This window comes from Rattus rattus, chromosome 6, assembly GCF_011064425.1.
Source record: "Rattus rattus isolate New Zealand chromosome 6, Rrattus_CSIRO_v1, whole genome shotgun sequence".
NCBI lineage: Eukaryota > Metazoa > Chordata > Mammalia > Rodentia > Muridae > Rattus > Rattus rattus.
The window spans coordinates 141,499,991-141,522,169 of record NC_046159.1 but is presented as its reverse complement, the minus strand read 5'-3'; the positions used below and the strand labels follow the sequence as shown (position 1 = coordinate 141,522,169).

Here is a 22,179-nt window from a genome sequence, read left to right as displayed (position 1 = left end):
CAGTGTGTAAAGCACTAGCTGAGCGTATCTTAGGAATTTGGATCCCCAGCACACATGCAAACTCTTGGTTGGAATGCTGGCAAGCCCATAATCTCATCACTCATGCACAGGGTTCCACAGAACAAACTGGCTAGCCATACTAGCTGAATTGTCAAGCTAACAGTTCAAGTAGACAAAGATCAGAGGAAACGCTCAATGTCAGCTTCTTATATTCACATGCCTACAAATATATGTCCACATATATTTAAACACACACACACACACACACACACGAGTAATATAATAAAGTTTCAAATAAGACATTCTTAACACAAAATATTTTAATATTTAAACATTTAAGTTTGTAACCTACTACATTTTAGTTGCTACTGTACAGTGTTTAAGACAAAAAGTAATTTAAAAAAAGCATATTAAATACCCAAGGATAGTTTTCCTTCCTTGTGAGAATTAGGGGAACAAATGAAAAGTAATTTGCTTGGTAGACAGCTTGCATGAGAATCTAAGTTTAAACACAGATAAAGCTAGGCACGGTATTCAAAATGTGTAATCTCAGCACGGTGTTCCTAAAGTAGGATGCTAGAGACAAGAGAATCCCAAAAGCTTTGGACCAGCTAGCCCAAAATAGGAAGACAGGAAGCAGCAGAAAACAGGAAAGTGTTTCAAACAAGGTGAAAGGCTCATCAACACTCAGAGTTGTCCTTTGAACTTACACACATGTGCGCATGGACGCGTACATCCCCACACACACACACACACACACACAAATTGACAATCAGTTGTGTGACTATAAGTCTGAAAAGTGAGTCCCATAAAGCCCCACAAAAACATCTTTCTTCTTTCCCATCACTAGGTCTCTGTATCTTACCAATGATACTTGTTCTTATCTCCTTGAATATATTGCAAAGATAGCACTTTGACCTTCAGAGTGTTCCAGATAAAATCCCCTTCCTTCTTCTTATTATGTGGGGGACTGGCTGAGATTTAGATGGTATAACAACTAAAGCAAAGTAAGACCCAGCGCCAATACCTGTGGGAGTTAAAGCCTTTCTGCTCCATCAGTTCCAAAAGACAGCACTAGGAAGCCTGCAGTAAGGTCCAACAGGCTTTTCTTTGTGTACATCCAATTTTTGGATGCTCCCTCCCTCAATCAATAGCCAGAACTTTTGATGCCCATGAGATGAAGAGGTCTGAAGTACAAAATGTGAAGGGCCAAGAAAAGTCCTTTTTGTCCAGAACTGATCTAGCATTGCTGCTCCATGAGCTCAGTAGGTGTTCATGACTGAGTTTCCTGATGCCAATTATGAATACTTTGAAGATTCTGCAGCACTGGGAATCTCTCACTGCAGAACTTGACCTGATTCTGGTGAACCATTCATGAATGGACACTTACTACCCTACCCACTTCACTGGGAGGCAACTCCTACAGCCCTTCATATGAATTTTTAAAAGACACCCCCTCCAGACTAGTGAAGTACAAACAGGAGGCCTCCCAGCAGGCTGAGGTAGGCTCACAAAAGAAGCTGGGCCTCAGAAAACAACCTTCTCAGTCCTCAGACTGGCACCTTTATGCAGGGAACAACCTGGAAGGCTTTATTACTGCTGCCCTGTTCTCTGAACAGACAGTCTACTGGGATGCGCAGACGTCCTACCATGGTCTTCTGGGAGGACTAGGAAAAAGCATCTCCAACATACAGTACTCGGGAAATCCATCACATAGCACAGATCCTCCTTCAGCTCACTGAGAAATGAAGTTAAATGCATCATTTTACATTTCTCTGTAGTGAAAGAAAAAGCAGTCTACTATACCCCTAATTCTAGAGAAACGTAGCAAATGATTTTCTGTATAATAGAACCTACTATTGAATGTTGGACTTATATGTTTAGAACACCCCTAAAAACTCTCAACTACCATTTCCTACCTCTCCCCCTTTTTAGGTTTTTACTCTTTTTCTAGTTTTTTACTCTTTACCTGATTAAAGACGTTCCCTTCAGCACAAGACACCTGACAAATTCGCACTTGGGAATATGGAATCTTGACACCTCTTTGCTTTATAGTTGTGTTCAAAACAATGATTAGAATATTTTCATTTTTATATTGTGTTATGATAATTAAACTTAAAATTCATAGATGATACAATGAGTAGGGACATTTTGAAAAGCTGTGAAAAATAAAGAAGGATTGTCTATGAGTAAATACAGGATCTTTTTGTGTGGATAGAAAGATAGATAGATAGATAGACAGACAGACAGACAGACAGACAGACAGACAGATAGATAGATAGATAATGATGATGATGATGTTGATGATGATAGATGATAGGTAGGTAGATAATAGATAAATGATAGAAGATAAATGATAGATAAATAGTTAATAATGATAGATAATAGTGATAGATAATGATGATAAATAGATTGTGACTGGCAGATTAGATGGATAGATAGATAGATAGATAGATAGATAGATAGATAGAGATGGTATATATAATCATAGATTATACATAGATTGTAATTGGTGGATAGATAAATAAATGATAGTATAATGATAGATAAATAGATTGTGGCTGAAAATAGATGATAGACAGGTGATAGATGACAGGTAGATGGTAGAAAATAATGATAGATAGATGATAAATTGTGATTGGTAGATAGATAAATAAATGATAGAAAGATAGAAGATAGAGATAGAGATGATAGATATAGATAGTGTGAATGAATAAATACACACACACACACACACATATTCACAAAACTGTTCTTTCAGTATTATCTTGTGTAAAAAGAGTTTTACAAAGAAAGTTAAGAGTCACAGAGCAGATGAAACAAGTGAATGAAGGCTGAGGCAAGTGGTCAGGAGGGTCAGGCCGCCATTTGACAAACCAAACCTGATCATTCTGAGAAGCATTGTGAGAATGAGAAATACAACCAGACGACAAACACAAGCTAGAATTGTGCAGTATAAACTGGATACCTTATCACCACACATGATCAAAACTATACATCCCTGACTGACCATAGAAATCACAAAAAATTGGTTGAGTCCATGGAGATTTGGCATGAGGAATGCTAGTGACAGTAAGTAAGGGACAAGAGGGAAGTCTGTAATAAAAAATCATAGGTCACCCACTTTGGGTATTACTGGTAAAGATGGCATTCTTTATGTACCATGGTTAAATCAAATATATACAGGAAGATAGCCTGTCAAGAGTCATAGGAAGAAATGATTAAACATAATTAATCATCCAAAGAAATGCTCACAAATTAGTAAAATTTAAACAAGTTAGTAAAGACTATAACTTATAAAGAATGGCTTACATGCTAAACATGTTTGACTTGGAAAAAGGATTTAATAAAAATGAAAGTGCTACAGCAGTGGTACTTAAGAGTGGATGATAATTGATTTAAAATGGAGCCCAGTAGAATACTTGAGGAGAATGGGGGAAATAAAGAATGTACTTCTTAATCGCCATGTCATCTAGGCAGGAGTTACTGTTTAGCTCTATCCCCTGGGGGTTTTAACTCTCAAAATGTACACACTCACAAATAAACACAAAAGCAGAGCCACATTGTAGCCGGCCATCTTTTTAAATTGTTAAAGAACCATTAAATTTCAAGACTAATTCATTTTCAATTAAGTGTTCTTGTGCTCAACAATCCTAATGTCATCGGTTAACGGCAAACCAGAGACTAATAGTCATAATTAATATTTATAGACTATTTGAGGAGCCAGTTTTGACATAATTCTGAGATAGGAGCAATTTTTCCTGGTTTGTAGATTGTAGAACCCAGATACAGTATTTTTTAAGCACAGTGTTAGAAGCACACCAGTTAGGAAAGATGAAAAAGAATTGAAATTCAAATAATGTGTATCAAATAATGTCAGCATCACCTTTATTTCTCTTTTCTTTCTGGGTTTACCATGATGGGGAAGTAAAGAAATGTCCCACAAGACCAAAATTGATACCAGATTGCTAGTTTGCTCACTATGTCAACCTCTGCTCACTGTAAGCCCCAATGTGGTATACAGCCTACAAACAGAGATGCAAGTCAGCCCAGACATCAGCACTTCCTTTCTGCAAGCACAACGGACTTTTCTTTTTTTAATGAGATGAAAGCATGGGATCTCCTCTACTCTTAATTTCAACTGATTATGATAGTGTCTGACAAATGCATGGTGATAACTTCTGGAACATTCTTAAAGGGCCAGTATGGTTTTCTAACAATATGCAAATCTTTATTTTCTCTACTGTTCATGTCCTTGTTCCTTGATGGTCATGAGTCTATTGAGCAGAAATGGTTAAAACTTGTCTCATAAAATTCTAATAGGTTTGTGGGTGAATAGCACATGCTAACTAATTGTACGGAAACACAAAGAGGAAGTTACTTTTCTTTCTGTCAATTCTACTGCATTTCAGAAATAAAGGGTGTTAGAATGTGTATTTCAACATTTCATTGTACCCCACCTTTTTGTTTTTTGAAATACCCAAGATTTTAGGTCTGGTGGCATCCACAATGTGCTATATAAGCACGTGTCTCTTTTAAATATCAGCTTCCTTTCAAAAGCACCAGTGGTAAAGTATTTTTGTAGTTTAAATTTTCTGGCTGGGCTATGAAAGAAAATAGTTGCTAAACAACTTAGAGTAAAACATTAAAGGATAATGTAGCATTTAAAGCATCGTTTCATTGAGTCTGGCTTCATATAACTCAGACCTTGGTTAATATAAAGTTACTACACCAGGATGGAAAAATTAATGAAATTTCAGTTTTGAAATTGAGCACCACACATTTCTAATCACAGAATGGAAAGCTGGGATTTTTCCTTTAGGATGCTATCTCTAGCTCGCAGTCTATTGAAGCTATTTCTGTGTGCTTTTTTTTTTCTCCTTTGTGCCTACGTCACCGATTTAAGGTATTTATTTATTTAATTTTAAAAAGAAAGAAAAGGTTCTGTGAAGACCCTCTTAACGAAGAAGTAGGACTAGAGAAAGATTAACGTGGGACTGGAAAAGGGTAGCTCCAAGGGGCCACTGTGCTTGCACCGGAGGGTAAGAAAGAAGAGATTATCTAAGCACTTCCTTAGAATCTTTTTCTGCCTAAGAAATTTGGGAGAATGCGAAAAAGCAGCAGCCCAGCATTCTTGAAGGGGCGTGGCTTCTCTCAAGGGGCTATCCAATCGAATTCCTTCAGAGGGAGCTATCCTGAGAAGATTGATGAGCGTTGCTAGGAAACAGGAGCGTCTCCCTCCCTGCTGACCCAGAGATTGTGCTGCACAAGCCTCCCCAGGGGTTCGCAATGTGCAGTTGAACCGCGTGTGGGGCAAAGCTGCGTATCGGCCTCCGGGGTTCACTCGCTCACACTGCTCCCTCTTTCGCCGTCTCCACCAAGTGTGGTCAGCCTTTTGATCACAGGGACCACAGGAGAGTTCTTCCTAGGAATGACTGTCGGTCCCTGCCCACCCGCGTGCCTGAGCCCTAGCAGAGCTTCAAAGTTGGAGCCACCTCCCACTCTACCTCCCCACGCCCCTTCACGCCACTGCTCCGAAATTCACCGACCTTTGCATGCATTGCCTAAGGGCTGCAAACCTTAGGGCAGAGAAGCTCGCCACCCCGCCAGGCTTTTCGTATTGTAACCTTCGGGTTTAGGTACAGTAGCTCACTGAAGACTCTGCAGATACACCCCTATAAACGGAGGGAAGAAGGGGGAAGGGAACGGAGGAGAGAGGAAAGGAGAAAGAGAATGAGGAGGAGAGGATGTCAGAAGGTCCGTGCCTCTCCGCCTGAGTACCAATTAGACGCGACTGTTTCAGCCTGGCCAAGGTGAAGGAAAGTTGCTTCTGAGCCCAGGAAGTGGGTTTGGCTGCAAAGAGGAGGAGGGCGACTGGGCTCTAAAGCTCCGCTCCCTTCTGCTGAAGACCACTGGGTCCCCTTCTTCCCAACCTCCTCCTGCTCTTCTCCTCTAGCCCTCCCTTTTCCCACTCCTCCTTGACTCGGAGGCCTGGATGCTGGGCCACCGGGCAGTGGTCCAGCGCGCAGCCGGGCGGGGGCGGGGGCAGGGGGCACTGTGACAGGAAGCTTCGCGCACAAGTTGGCCATTTCAGGGGCAAAATAAGTTCTCCCTTGGATTTAGAAAGGACAAAGGCAGCAAGCTCCCTCTTTTGTGTCGGATGAAGAGGACCAAGCATGAGCCAGAGCCTGGGTGCAGGCTCACCGCTGCCGCTACCACCGCGGTCAGCTTCAGTTCCTGCCAGGAGTTGACGGTGCGAGGTAAGCAGCCCAGAAGGGGACCTGCCCCTCTGGAGGGTGCCCAGCGAAGGCGCAGGAGCTCGGGTGTCGCGTGGGGCAGGCAAAGCGAGGAAAGTTGAGGTAGAGCACGGACCAGTCCCTACATAATCTGCCGGGGGGTGGAAAACGTGGGTCACAGGAGCAATGTGGGTGTGCGTGAAAGAGTGAGTTTGTGTGTGCGCGCGCTACTGTCCCTTCAGGAAGGGGCCAATTTCAGAGCATAGATCTGCAGCCAGGGAGCGAAAGGTAGAGGGACTAATTAGAGAGACAGGTCTCGTTCGCCAAACCGCCTCCATCCAGCTTTGCGCTTGGGGGTTTTATAAGGCTTTGTGCACAGGAACCCTGCGATGTGTGGCTTACACACTGGTAGCTCCATGTGGGTGTGGAGGTTGCCAGGCGAGGTGGGTAGTGGTCAGTAGGACCCCCCGGTGCTGCCAGGATAAACCCAGCAGCCAGGGGTAGACAGAGGTTCACCCACCAGCAAGCGTGCTTGGAAAGCATCCCTAACCCGCTGCCCTTTGCTCTTTTTGACTTGAGCCAAAAAAGAAATTCAGGAACCAGACTCAAAGCATATCTACCCATTGATCCTGTTCTATTTTCTTATCTGGCAGTGAGATAACTCGGAGAGGGCGGGAGATCCGTGGTCCAAAAATAGACTAGGTAATATATCCAATAAGCTGATTCTTTCGGAATTTCACTTGGATTTCCTTCTAGTTCCTCTGTGAGGTAACAAATGTCTAAGGGTCTCTTAAAGGTGTAATGCATTCAGAGAGCCGGTTTAAGGGAGTGAACACATGCTTTCAAAATATCTTAAGAGTGCTGCCAATTCTGAAGGCAAAACTCCACCTTCCTCAAAATGTATGGTCACCGATTCCACTTAATTTACTTATAGAATAGTTCTACTCGTGTTTGAACAGTAATAGGTGTGTTATAGATACACCGGATGTGTAAATGACCGATGTAATCACACAGTAGTACAAAGCAAGTTAAGATTTCTTAGAGAGTTTTAATGTTAAGCACCTCACCAGTTGGTTGCTTAAATTTCTTTGTGTTCCTGGCCCCTGGGAGTGCTTGTTTAGCAACTTGGGGGGCCGGGGGGGAGGTAGCATCCCTTTGGAAATATCCATTTACCTTTCTTCGTATCTAAATTGGCTTTGGCTTATCTGATCACAGTTTGAGGTTACCACTTGAACTCTGTTGTGTACATAAATATATTGAGTATCAGCATTAATCAAAATATCGAGATTCCCATTCCCCCAGATTCCTGTGGATAACATCTTACCAAAGATTAGCTGTTAGTATCCTGTACTATTATTTGCCCTCCACCCCCCAAAATCGGCCCAATATAATTTGACAATCTGAAAGTCAAAGTGCAACAAATCTTAATAAATTAATTTTCACTTTGTAATAGCAATGGTTTGCCGTTACAAGGATTTCTCACACCTGTAGGTTTAAGCTGTCCACACCTTTGAGTTCTGGTTCCCCACACGGGTATTTTGAATGGACGTGCCTTGGGTTCTCTTTATTTACATGCTAAATGATACTTTTGGTGCTCATGATAAAAAAGAAAGAAAAAAGAAAGCACAAGAAGTTTTGAAATGTATTCTAGCATAGATGAAACAAAGAAAACTATATTTGCATTCATGGGACTAAAACAATATAAGAAGAACACTTTGTATTATTAAATCCAACCCCACTCACACTTCAAAATACTGAAAACATCTACTTCTGTGCACTATATCTTTTCCATAAAATGTGAAACTTAATACATTAAAAAAAAATCTCAGTGCACAAAGGAAAGATCTACTTCTCTATTTGAAGTGCACAGTGTTTCTCAGCTACATGTCATCAGTAGGTAAAGAAAATATGTTTGCATGATGGCTGTATTTTCAAAGTGACAGTATACATATGGGGAGAAGTATGAATCTTATTATTTCAAGATTGCCTAACATCAGTAGCACTTCTGTTATTTTATGTCATTGAAATTAAACTTGGTAAGTTGAACAAATGCAAAGATAGCACGAACATGGTCTTTTTTTTATACGTTATCATTAATATCTCTGTTGAATGAAAGATCCAGTCCACCCAAAGGTCATCTGTTTCTCTTCTCTACCTCATGACAGGTGATCAATCAGAAACACAGTCTTGGATTATCCAGTTTGGCAAAATTCATAGCAATAATAACTTACACCTTCCTCAGGAATACTCTCATCTTCTTTGAGCTCAAACGTCATTTTCAAATTAATGATTCCTACTTCCTGTCCATTCTTGTAAGCATAAGTCACAAAATGAGCCATGATTCTTTGTGGGTTTTGCTAGTACCTATCAAGGTGTGTCCTATCAGCTTGAGACTGAAGTGTTTCTATTTGTTTTCTGTATTCAACGTTATCTCAAGAACCCACTCAAAAAAGGAAAAAAAATATACATCTCCTTTGATAAAAAGAGGAGGGAACTTCTACAGAATGGATTAGGCCAGAGCTGCAGGGCAATACTCGTCTTCTCCAGAGCCAATTCCTAAAGAGAGTCGCTGTTCACACACAGTTGTCTCTCTTTGCTGTTTTATGCTGAGTTGATTGCCCATTCTTTTGAGACTGTGCTAAATGTATCTAATTCTACATTAGACAAATTTGCTGAAATTGCTTTCAAGAAGCAGAGTAAAATGAGAGAAGATTATTTACCCAGCCTAAGCACAGAAAATGAGTACAATCATAGTAGCGGAGACCACACAAACCATTAGTCATCCTCCTCCTGCCATCTCTGGTGTTGCCTGGGTCCTTGCAGCATTACTGTATCTTGGAGTGCTTTAGTACAGTGTATTTCTTAACAGGTCATGTGATGACTTCTTCCAGAGCTTTTGAAACACTATTTCATAGTGCAATGCTTCTCTCTATTAAGAAGTTTGGATATTCAGTTTTATCCTTTCATGACTCTAATTTATCTTATTGCTAACTCCTTATCATTTATTCCTCTGGGCTAGTCCATCCTCTTGTACAATTTAAGATCATCATCCAACATTTATACAGGACATGTAAAATACAAGATAACATAAGAAAACACTTGGGTGCCAATTCCGTAGCCACATCTCGTCTCGATATTATACATGTTTTAGGACATTTATGTGTTTGTGTGTGACTATATGTCCTAATAATTCGTCTGGTTAATATAAGATGGGACATTGTCTTCCCTGACATTAGTGGCCTATGTAAATACCCAGATGATCCTTTCTATGTAATGTTCTGGGTGGTTGAACGTTTGTGAGATATTTTCATTGCAAATTTGTTGTCAATAGAGCCCTGTCACCACCCACACTACAAGGGAGTCTTGTGACATGCTGGTCTGATGCTCCAGTGAACCCCAGAAACTGTTGTCATATAAATCCCACTGCTGAAATGAAAGTGATTCCCTTAATTAATAGAATGTGCTAAGAATGTTAAAGTGTAAGGAAGTTAGCTGTGTGTGAACTACAGAGCTGTAGTTCTGTGAGAATTTTCAGGGGCCACCTCACACCAACTAAAAATCCTGGAATTAAGAACATGTTGTTCAGTGTTCTGTATCAGGAAAAGTAAGCTCCCATCATGCAGATACCAACATAAAATATACTTAGGCTTATATGGAAGAGACATATGTGAAGGTTACTTTAAAAATAAAAAACCCTGAAATAACCACAAGGGGGAAAAACAGGATTTTATTCTGCTCACTTAAAATCTGGCTGCAAGACATCCATGTGTAGGCTTCTTTAAGATTCTTTAGCAAATATCTTGGTAACCTCGATCTCCCACTCAATTGTTTCTCCCTGTGCTAGGCACTGAAATGCAGGCTTTTACTAACAGTTGAGGAGCAAATGACAAGGAACTACCTTCCAAGGTACACTTGGCAAATCTAGAAGCTATCAAAAGCCATAAGGTGCTTGGCTGTCTTTATATCTTGTTGAGCATTAGACTATACACAGAAACATCTGTGCAGACTTAGAAACTTAGAGGAGACAGACCAATACAAAACTAGCTCTATTTTTATGGGAATTGAGTTGGGCTGCATAGAGCAAACAAATGTTAAGTCAGTCTTCTCCCGTCTGAAATCCTAAAGTGTTTTTATAGTGCCATTCATCACACAGTGCTGAGTACCCTCAGAATGATTTTCCTTAGAAACAAAGGGAAAATCGATTTTCTCGGTACAGGAAAAGTAGGCCATTAATATATTTGCGATTTCACCGTGGAACCAGAGAGGCACTCTAAGAAGTGATGCTCTACATAGATTCTATCTTCCTATCAAATCAGCAGTCCTGCTACTGAACTGGAAAAGTACACACTGCACTTTAAAAAGACAGACAGATCCACTTAGAAAATGTTCATATATCATCTATACAAAGTCTACAGCCAGATGCCATGTTTCAGAACAAAGCCACCTATGTAGATGATGGTTGCACAGAAAGCATAAGAGCTCCTCAGGTTTAGCTTCCTGTCAGAATGTGCTTTTATTATCATTGCTCCTTCTACCAAAAGTCACTTCTACCAAAAGTACCATAGACATTCACCAAACATATAGCAATTTTCAAAATCTAGATGAATGGTTTTCAAAAACTTACAGCCAGTACATACAACATAGGAATTCTAAGAGCATTACAATCGCTAGGGCAGTGATGAGTTTTACAGTGTGTGGAGTCATTCTCACTGAACTCTCTTAAGTAAAAGAATACAACCAGAAAAGTCAGCTCTTAGCAAAACAACCCATGGGAAGGTATTTACTAGCGCTTCTTATGAACAAAATAAGATTTGGGGTATATAGTGAGGACACAGAGTGACAAAATACATACAAAAATATTGCAAGCATATGTAAACTTGATACGACTCAACAATTTAAATTTGAAATTCTTCGTTAGGACAGAATATGGAGCTAAGGGAATTTTTTTGGTCCATAAAATCACTTTCCATTTAAGCACAAAGAACCGAGTTCCCAGTACTTACTTAGCAACCAGACATGACAGCATGAGTGTATAATCCCAAGCTGAGAAGGTAGAGCTAGGAGGATCCTGTATACTTTCTGACCAGGCAGTGTTGGCAAATAAGTATTCAGTGATAATCTGCTCAAAAAAAAAGACTGAAAAATTTTAAGGAAGGCCAGACAGAGATGTCATGCCTTTGCACATGAATGAGTATGTGTACACACACACACACACAAACATGCATACAAAGAAATTTACACCAGTACATACATGTGCACACATACTAACAAACCCAAAAGGATGCAAGTACAAAGAACAAAATAAAATAAAAGGAGTTATCGAAAGGAGTATCAGCCAAATTAAAAACTGGCCTCCTTTATTTAATATGTTCATTTGGATATCAGACAAGCAAATGCACAGACATACTCTGTCTCTGTCTGTCTCTGTCTCTGTCTCTCTGTCTCTTTATATATATCTATCTTTCTCTCTCACCACACACACACACACAAAGCATACACACACATACACACACAAGCACACACACACAAGCACACACACACAAGCACACACACACACACACATGCTCTATAGAAATACTGTGCTAGATTCTGTAGAAAGACAAAACTACTGATATGTCCTAATAGTAGATCTTACTGACCAGTTGTCCTGTGGCAATAATTCTACTATAACATAGCAAGGACGATCCGCTTTATTGTTACAAGAATTCAGTGAGTCAGGGACACACCTGTGAGCCTTTTTAACAGAAGAAATGGTGATCCAATCACTTGCTCCAGAGCAGGCACTAAACAAAAATAAAAACTTGGTTTTAACTCTCTGAAGAATTGGATTGGAATTTTGATGGGGTTTGAATCTGTAGATCACTTTTGGTAAAATGGCCATTTTTACTATATTTATATATAAAATATATATATATTAATGCTGCCAATCCATGACCATGGGAGATCTTCCCATCTTCTGAGATCTTCTTCAATTTCTTTCTTCAGAGGCTTGAAATTCTTACCATAGAGATCTTTCACTTGCTTGGTTAAAGTCACACCGAGGTATTTTATATTATTTGGGACTATTATGAAGGGTGTCGTTTCCCTAACTTCTTTCTCGGCTTGTTTCTCTTTTGTGTAGAGGGAGGCTACTGATTTATTTGAGTTGATTTTATACCCAGCCATTTTGCTGAAGTTGTTTATCAGGTTTAGTAGTTCTCTGGTGGAACTTTTGGGATCACTTAAATATACTATCATATCATCTGCAAATAGTGATATTTTGACTTCTTCCTTTCCAATCTGTATCCTTTGATTTCCTTTTGTTGTCTGATTGCTCTGGCTGGGACTTTGAGAACTATATTGAATAAGTAGGGAGAAAGTGGGCAGCCTTGTCTAGTCCCTGATTTTAGTGGGAATGCTTCAAGTTTCTCTCCGTTTAGTTTAATTTAGCTACTGGTTTGCTGTATATGGCTTTTACTATGTTTAGGTATGGGCCTTGAATTCCTGTTCTTTCCAGGACTTTTATCATGAAAGGGTATTGAATTTTGTCAAATGCTTTCTCAGCATCTAATGAAATGATCATGTGGTTTTTATCTTTCAGTTTGTTTATATAGTGGATTACATTGATGGTTTTCTGTATATTAAACCATCCCTACATGCCTGGGATGAAGCCTACTTGATCATGGTGGATGATTGTTTTGATGTGCTCTTGGATTCGGTTTGCCAGAATTTTATTGAGTATTTTTGCATTGATATTCATAAGGGAAATTGGTCTGAAGTTCTCTTTCTTTGTTGGGTCTTTGTGTGGTTTAGATATAAGAGTAATTGTGACTTCATAGAAGAAATTCGGTAGCACTCCATCTGTTTCAATTTTGTAGAATAGTTTGGATAGTATTGGTATGAGGTGTTCTATGAAGGTCTGATAGAATTCTGCACTGAACCGATCTGGACCTGGGCTCCTTTTGGTTGGGAGACTTTTAATGACTGCTTCTATTTCTTTCAAAGTTATGGGGTTGTTTAAATGGTTTCTTTAGTCATAAGGGAAATGCAAATCAAAACAACTCTGAAATTTAACCTCACACCAGTCAGAATGGCTAAGATCAAAAACTCCAGCGACAGTAGATGCTGGTGAGGATGTGGAAAAAGAGGAACACCCCTCCATTGTTGGGATTGCAGACTGGTACAACCATTCTGAAAATAAGTCTGGAGGTTCCTCAGAAAATTGGACATTGAACTACCTGTGGACCTAGCTATATCTCTCTTGGGCATATACCCAAAAGATGCCCCAACATATAACAAAGACACGTGCTCCACTATGTTCATAGCAGTCTTATTTATAATAGCCAGAAGCTGGAAAGAACCCAGATGCCCTTCAACAGAGGAATGGATACAGAAAATGTGGTACATCTACACAATGGAATATTACTCAGCTATCAAAAACAATGACTTTATGAAATTCATAGGCAAATGGAGGGAACTGGAAAATATCATTCTGAGTGAGGTAACCCAATCACAGAAAAACACACATGGTATGCACTCATTGATAAGCGGATATTAGCCCAAATGCTCGAATTACCCTAGATGCACAGAACACATGAAGCTCAAGAAGGATGACCAATGCGAATGCTTCACTCCTTCTTTAAAAAGGGGAACAAGAATACCCTTGGGAGGGAATAGTGAGGCAAAGATTAAAACAGAGGCAGAAGGAACACCCATTTAGAGCCTGCCCCACATGTGGCCCATACATATACAGCCACCAAACTAGGTAAGATGGATGAAGCAATGAAGTGCAGGCTGACAGGAACGGGATGTAGCTCTCTCCTGAGAGACACAGCCAGAATACAGCAAATACATAGGCCAATGCCAGCAACAAATCACTGAACTGAGAACAGGACCCCCGTTGAAGGAATCAGAGAAAGGACTGGAAGAGCTTGAATGGGCTCGAGACCCCATATGAACAACAATGCCAACCAACCAGAGCTTCCAGGGACTAAGCCACTACCTAAAGATTATACATGGACTGACCCTGGGTTCCAACTGCATAGGTAGCAATGAGTAGCCTAGTAAGGGCACCAGTGGAAGGGGAAGCCCTTGGTCCTGCCGAGACTGAACCCCGGGTGAAGGGGATTGTTGGGGGGAGGGTGGTAACAGGGGGAGGATTGGGAGGGGAACACCCATCTAGAAGGGGAGAGGGAGGGATTAGGGGGATGTTGACCTGGAAACTGGGAAAGGGAATAACAATCAAAATGTAAATAAGAAATACCCAATTTTATAAAAATGAAGAAAAAAAAAGAAAAAAGAAAAAAATGTTTAAAAAATATTTCCTGGACATTTGAAAAAAAAAAACTTGTTTCTAACCCCAATGTAAACTTTGTCAATTATAACGTAAAATATATTGTCACCCAGTTTAATGTTTCTTTGCCATGTTTTCTTTCACTCAACAAATTTTTGAGATTCAAATGAAGGGGCGTGTTTCCTAAGGACAGAAAACAAAGACCAATGAGTGGGACCCAGAAAAGGTCCTACAGGACAAGACATCATCTACTCCAAACAAAACTCTTCCTAAAAACAAGTAAATATAGTGAAAGAAGTAATCTGAAACATTATTTATAATTAAAAATGTCTAAAGAAAGTAAAACTATGTAGAAAGAAGATCGATTTGGTAACAACCTTCAGAATAAATACTGGCTCTGAAAATGTTAAAGAAATAAATTCCCTGCAGCTGATCTCAAGAAGTATCACAATCTCTCAAAAAGTAAATACAATCAGAAGAATTCAGTCTCTGAAGAAACAGCCTTTTTGCTTGGTAAGGCTAAAATGTCCCTGTGTCTCTTCTCTTCCAACCTCATTATTCCCCCCTAGGTAAACAACCTGGAAAAGGTGTTCTGTAGAATACTAAAACTTTGAAATGCCTCCGTCCAGCTGGAATAGTAACTTCATCTTTCTGTAGTCTCAGTAATTTTATGCACTGGGGCATTTTTCTGTAAATATATCCAGCAAACTGCAACTAAAAAAGCACAGAGAGTCTCAGTTTATAACCCACTAAGAGTAAGAGAAATACTGTGGCCTGCTCAGTCTGTAAGACCACCATCTAGGAGCTCCTATCTCATAGCCTTTGACCTGGCTGCTTTCTCACAAACAAGTTGTCTTACTTGCATAAACTTATACCCTGCTGTCACAAGGCTGAAGACCTGAAGTATGAGTTTTCTTCAGAGGCCTCCCTCCGAATGTGAATCGTGTTACAATATTTTTGTAGGCTTGAAAGAAAAGAAAAGAATGGAAACCCCAGATCGGTCCCTCCATCTGGCGGAAGCCATTTCCTTCGATTGTTAATAATACATAGCAGATAGATCATTAGCAATATTTCCTATTTTACTTAGCAGTTTCAATACACCATGTGTTAGTGACTACAACATAGAAGAAACTGCTTTCAAAAAATATGCCAAAATACATGCCAATTTGAGAGATGGCAGTGCAGGGTCAGAAACAGTTGGAATTTGTGTCTGCCTCAAGGAGAAAATGAGATCTGAGGAATATAATTAACTGTTTCTATTTTCAAACATTTTATTTTTTTTTCCTCTGAAAAAGCAGAAACCCTCCATTTGCTGATTCCTTAGTCCCGGTGACTTCTGTCTAGCTAAGAGTGATGGACACCACACCTCACTTCAACACTGATAAGAAGCCACAATGTGAGACAGATACATTTACCTAATGACCAAGGCCTGTCCTTTGGAGAAATATTTAAAGCCCTACTTTTGTAAACTATCTCTTCTGACATCTGCCTTGGTTCATGAAACCGTTCAAAATTGAAGCAAAAAATATCTCATTCGAAAAATACAAACACATACCTCTCTAAAGCTAGTGAGTGTACATCGTCTCCAAAAGAACCACAGGGATTGTTTTTCAGAACACTACCTTCACCCTGTTCGGAAGGAGTGTCTGAGTACTATGGCATTTGTCTTCATTGCCGTTCTGCAGAAAGTGAGGCCTTCTGTGGATCTGGCTTCATAAATGCCCAGAATTGGCTAATTTAGGTTGAGGTAGACCATCCCTTGAACAAATGAAGCTTTCGGAGAAGAAGATTGAGTGATATACAGCACTCACTCGCCCCACGTTTCTTCTAAGATCCTAACTTATGACTTTGCTGTGTGGTGTGGGAAGGAAACTGGTGGCACCTGGGCTGGAAGAAGTTGGAATGTTTAAGGAGGAGAGAGAGAATGCCAGCCTCAGCTTCTGTCTGTTACATTGAAAAATGCCTCTGCCACATACAACACTTAGCCAAAAAAATAGCCCCACAAAAGCCAACATCCAAATCTCTTCACAATGAAGACAATGGGGCAGACACATCCCAGAGTAATGAGGAAAACTACAGGTGGAGCTTGAGGTAAAGAATCTACATATTGACTAAGCTTCAGATTATTCATGAGAAAAATGCAAGTTTGGGAACCATTCCTCAATTACACTGTTTAGGAGTCTATAACAAAATACTATAGTGGCAAACAATTCTGGACAGTAAGGTATCCAAGGGCAAGGTACCAGCAAACTTGGTGTATAACTTCTCAATTGAAGGCATTTTGCTGCATCCACCCATGTGTCAGTGGAAGAGAGAACTCCATTGCCTGTACTTATTAGGACACTCGTTCTGACAACAAGAACCCTGGTATAAGTACAGGCTCCATCTAAATCTATCTCCCAAGGACTTCATCTGTAAAGACTACTATATTGAGGGTTAAGTTTTTAGCATATGAATTTTGGAAGTACTCAAATAATCAGTACAAATCGATTTAGCATGGAATGATGGTCCTACAGAGAACATTCTGTGAACTGCTTGTACCAAATTATTTACCACATCCTTGTAGTATAATTGGATTAACCAGTTGTCTGAACTCTACGAGGTGAATATTTATTAATTAACCTCAACTAATAAAGCAGTTTCTATGAGTTATAGGAGCAGGATGACTTTCTAGAAATCTAATTTCATTGCAAAGGCATTTATTCTGTCACTTGTAGTAAATTCCTATAAAAAAATAAATAAGCACTTACAAAGTATGAATGTTTACAACCTTCAGATTAGAAAACCGCTCCCTTTGTTTGCTCTGCAAATTTTACTATAATATTGCTATTTTGTAAAGCTACTGACACTTTAAATTTATTAGTTAGCAAAACTATTATTTGTGGGTTTTTTTTGAAGATAAGAAACCGCATTTGTTGATATCCTTTTTTTACACTGAACTTGTTTTGATGGCTGTATTTTTATAACCTAAAGGGCATAGGAAAGAATTGTTCTGTCCCAATTCTCCATTCCCCTCCAGATCTGCAGGGCAACAGGAGTGAGAACTCCATTTGGCAACTTATTTTCCACGCAGCTTCCACTGTGTTCAAGTGAATGGTTGCTTAGCTGAGGTTGGCAGACCTCACAAAGACATCCTCCTAAGCAGCGCTCAGAACCACATGGGAAAAACACTGAGGAGAGAAGGTGGATGGGCAGCAGAGGGTGCAGGGGCCTCAGACTGGGTCACCAGGTTCTTCTCCCAAGGAGGCTTCTCAAACTTTGCCTTCGCTCAAATCCATAAAGGAGCAAGAGCAAAGCCCAGACCCCCATGCTTTCAGACATTTTTAAAGTCCAAGAATCTCAGACATCGCAGTGTTTACCTGTTAAAAGTCAAACTGCAGCTCCTGCAGAGCCTGCCTTTCTTGACCTTCTGTTGGTTACAGAGCCACTTGGTAATTCTACAGGAGTTTCCCTATACATCAGGCTATATGTATCCAAAGCCAAAAGCTATCACCGCCCCAAGCCATTTCTTTTCCTCATAGTTCCAGATTCCAACAAGGCCACACCTCCCTGTGAGCCTATGGGGGCCATTTTCATTCAGACCAACTCACTTAGTGATACAGAATTGTTGCCTCGCCTGTGTGAGGCCTCGGGTTCAACCCTCTGGAGCACAATCCCGTAGGAGAATCTTGATACATAGCAGGCTTTCCCATTCAATTCCTAGATTTTCAAAGATGGAAACTCATCATTTAAAAATAACTTTCTAGTCATCTTCCTCAATACCAACATCTGCTTTCTCCATTCACCCAAGATATCACTTGTACATCACTGTAGTCATTTTAAATGTTTCCTTCCTTTCTATAAACCTATAGTTAAATCTAATTTCACAATCATCTAAGTCTATGATGTTTTCATCTGTGTTATCAAAGTTTTGCCTAAAACCTCTATGCAGGCTTCTGTAGGCCTGAATAGTCACTTATGTTTTGGCAGGCATAGAATATAGGTAGAATAATAAGCAAGTTTATTTTTATTTTACTCCTTATTTAAGGTGTATTCAGTAAAATATGCTTGTGCAATAAGATAATGAGAAACTGTAGTTACTAAACAATCTTCATTTAAAAGAAAATAGTACGCTTGGACCAATATGATGATTGAAACTTTGAACACTCCAGGTATATTTTCTTCACGACAGCAGAAGCTGTCATGTTTTGCATTAACATCTGGAAAAGAAAGCTTGTGTGTTCCCAGGGGTTCTGATCAATGTTTCTTTGTTGCTGTTACTGACTCTGGTTCTGACTTCTGCAAAGTCGAAATGGAAGGTAGTATGGGGAGAAGTCCTTACCTGGCAGTTTTCACAAATCCTGTGACCCTAGAAGTTTAAGGTCAACTCTCAGGGTATGTGTGATCACACATGCGTGATGCAAACTCCTTCCCGCTGCTGCAGGTTCAGTCCCTGGGTCTCCTGGTCTCTGTATCTGAGTCTCCCGGTACCTTTTTCTTTTGTCTGAGCAGAGCTCCTCAGTTTTTTTCTCCTTCAGTGGTCCAGGTCACATGGTTCCCTCTCTTGGTGCCCTATTATTCATCCATAACTTGTGGACTGAGTTCCTTTCACTTTGTGTTCAGGAAAAATACAATCAGGAAAACTTTTTTTTTTTCCATTTGCCTGAGTTCTTTTTTTTTTTTTTTCCATCTTTATTAACTTGAGTATTTCTTATTTACATTTCAATTGTTATTCCCTTCCGGGTTTCCAGGCCAACATCCCCTAACCCTCCCCCTCCCCTTCTAAGGGTGTTCCCTCCCCATCCTCCCCCATTACCGCCCTCCCCCAACAATCACATTCACTGGGGATTCAGTCTTAGCAGGACCAAGGGCTTCCCCTTCCACTGGTGCTCTTACTAGGATATTCATTGCTACCTATGAGGTTAGAGTCCAGGGTCAGTCCATGTATAGTCTTTAGGTAGTGGCTTAGTCCCTGGAAGCTCTGGTTGCTTGGCATTGTTGTTCCTATGGGGTCTCCTTCAAGCTCTTTCAGTCCTTTCTCTGATTCCTTCAACGGGGGTCCCATTCTCAGTTCAGTGGTTTGCTGCTGGCATTCATCTATGTATTTGCTGTATTCTGGGTGTGTCTCTCAGGAGAGATCTCTTAAGCTTGAGAACCTAGTCCAGGTAGCAATGTCTCTTTATTCCTGATGATCCTCTGCCACCGCAGCTATGTAGCTGCTGCTTCTTATCTCCTCTGCCTTGACCAGACTGAAAACAGCACTAGTCACTGTTCCAGTGTCTGTGTTCTTTTATCCTCAGAAGTATTTCCTAATGCTACCCTCTTTGTACACAGTGTTACAGTACATTTACCTCCTTAGATATTTACCGTTTTCTACTTTGCTGGGAAGAGGCACTAGTTTTGTCACAAATGCTTGTTGGCCATAAGTGTTTAGTTTTACAAAAATGCATCATTATAATTCTTAGTATTAACACATGCGTAGTATACAGATCACGGGGTTCATTGTGATAGCCTCGCATTTCCATTCATTATGCAATGAGGGTATGCATCCATTTTCCTTCTTCACAGGAATCCCCACCCTCTACTCTGCCCTAAAAGTGCTTTTTAAGTTCCTTAAGAAAGTAATAAATGTGGGCTAGATAGATGAGCTGCTGGCTAAGATCACTTGTTGCTTTTACAGAGGACCAGAATTTGGTTTCCAGCACCCACATGGTGGCTTATGATCGTCCATAACTCTGGTTCCAGGTGACCTTTGCCCTCTTCTGTCCTCTTAGAGGTCAAAAGTGACTAGGCAGGCATATACATAAAAGCAAGAAAACACTCTATACATATAAAATTTACAAAAAAAAAAACTTTAAAAATTTAATACAAAATTACAACTGTTTACAAGTTCTATAGACATCTTACATGGAGATTGCTCTCTCAAGGCTTATACAAAACAGAGACTAGAAACTTCAGATGGATTTATCTTCCTGATCAGAATGATCTACAAGAAGGCAGATCTATATTATATCCTTTCTATAAGTAAATCTATAATAACAAATGGAACATGCAGCAGTATTTAATAAGTATTTCATGAGTGAATAAATTCTATTTTTAATTTTTAAATTTAATCAGTATGCATATTCCATGCTAAAATATTAATGCATGTTCTGCCCTTCATATGCTGTACTTTAAAAATAAGAATTGTTACATTTTTAATTTCAATCCACAAATTATACTGTTTTCCTAAAGGCATTTTGAATCTCAAACAAAATAACTTCATATGAATATTTTAAAATGTCATGAAAGAGTGACACCAATCCACTGAAGTAAATCTTTAAGTGTCTGCTGCTTTCAAGGCATTAGATGATATACTGAGATCAGAGAGGAGAACACATCAGTATGTCCAAAGAATATAAAATCTCACAAGAGAGGAGCAACATATGCAAATGTAACTGCAATAATAGGAAAGTATAGGCTCTAAGCTATGCGGGCATAAGGCTCGTGATACTTCTTTTTAACATCATGGAAATTTTACTTGTGTAGACCAGACCCTAAAAGCCTGTTCAGATCTTAAAGAAGGAGCCACTCTGAGCCTATGGAAAGGCAGCCGAAGCCTGGGATTTCCTTGTATGATTTGTTCCTGTTAAGGGATAGAGCGCGTGAAAGGTCAGTGTAGACGGTAAAACTCTCACGGAAAATGGAATAGTGGGTGCGATTTCTTCTGTAGGCAGAGAGAACCCTTTAAAATCACTCGAGCATCGGAGTCTGAAAGCAAGTTATGAAGACAAATATGAGGAAATAAAGGTTTGGGAAGCAGGGAGATGAGCTGGCAGGTTATGGCAACACTCCAGGTGAGAGGTAATGATGGCCCAAACTAGGACAGTGGCAATGGGAATAGGAAGTATGAAATGAATCTTAATAGACACAGAGATGAATAGTGCCTCATAGGTAGGAATTAGCTGTTGGGCGAGGAAACACCAGCCAAAACAATTAAGCTAATCATGTTCCTTCCCAACAAGAGAAAGGTGCATGCTGTATCAAGTCCCTTGCTTAATAAAGAAACGGGGAAGGGTGTTTTTAAAAGACCATCCTTCAGGAACTATGTCAAAGAAAGCCGCGTGTGAGATGAAGGCCAACAGCAGCCGCGCGCAGGCGCAATGTCAGCGCTTAAACTCAGAGGTAGGATTGTGAAGTTGGAGCTAGCCTGAGCTACATGGGAGACTCTGTCTCACAAAGCAGGACAGACGTGACCATGTAAATCTTCTAAAAATAGAGGAATAAAAACATGTTCTGTAAAACTGTGACTTGATAAAATTTATCCAGAAACAGTCACTACCGTCTTTCCTCGGAGCTTGAAAAGAGCCCACTTTTGGGCATATGAGACTCCTGTCACCAACTACCAGGCTATAACGAAAATTAATTAATTAATTGAATTAAACAAAGAGGAAAACCTCCTAAAAAATAAAAGTTCAGATATCAGTTCTTGCTTAAAACTCTCCAAAGAGTTTTCGTTGCTCTTGGGATATTCACGACATTATTCCCCTGCATGTCTTAAGGTCTGGTTCTTTAGCCTTTACCCTTCTTGTTGCATTCAAACCAGAGCGACTTGCATCACTGTCCTTCCTCTCCGTCAGCCTCCCCACAGCATTGTAACCTTCCAGGGCACTGACTCATCCCTGTCTCTCCTTCAAACTTTCTCAAGTTCAG

The 22,179-nt window shown here is 40.0% G+C and overlaps 1 protein-coding gene across 2 annotated transcripts in view; it reads left to right on the top strand.

The window, feature by feature from the left end:
• Nucleotides 1-5,273: 5,273 nt before the first annotated feature.
• Grm3 (glutamate metabotropic receptor 3) overlaps nucleotides 5,274-22,179 on the top strand; it is a 236,733-nt gene continuing 219,827 nt past the window's right edge. Inside the window, exon 1 of one of the 2 annotated variants that reach the window (XM_032907047.1) lies at nucleotides 5,274-6,260. The gene's annotated coding sequence lies outside the window, so the exon portion shown is untranslated. The remainder of the gene's footprint in view (nucleotides 6,261-22,179) is intronic. The other variant, XM_032907049.1, reaches the window with a different exon arrangement.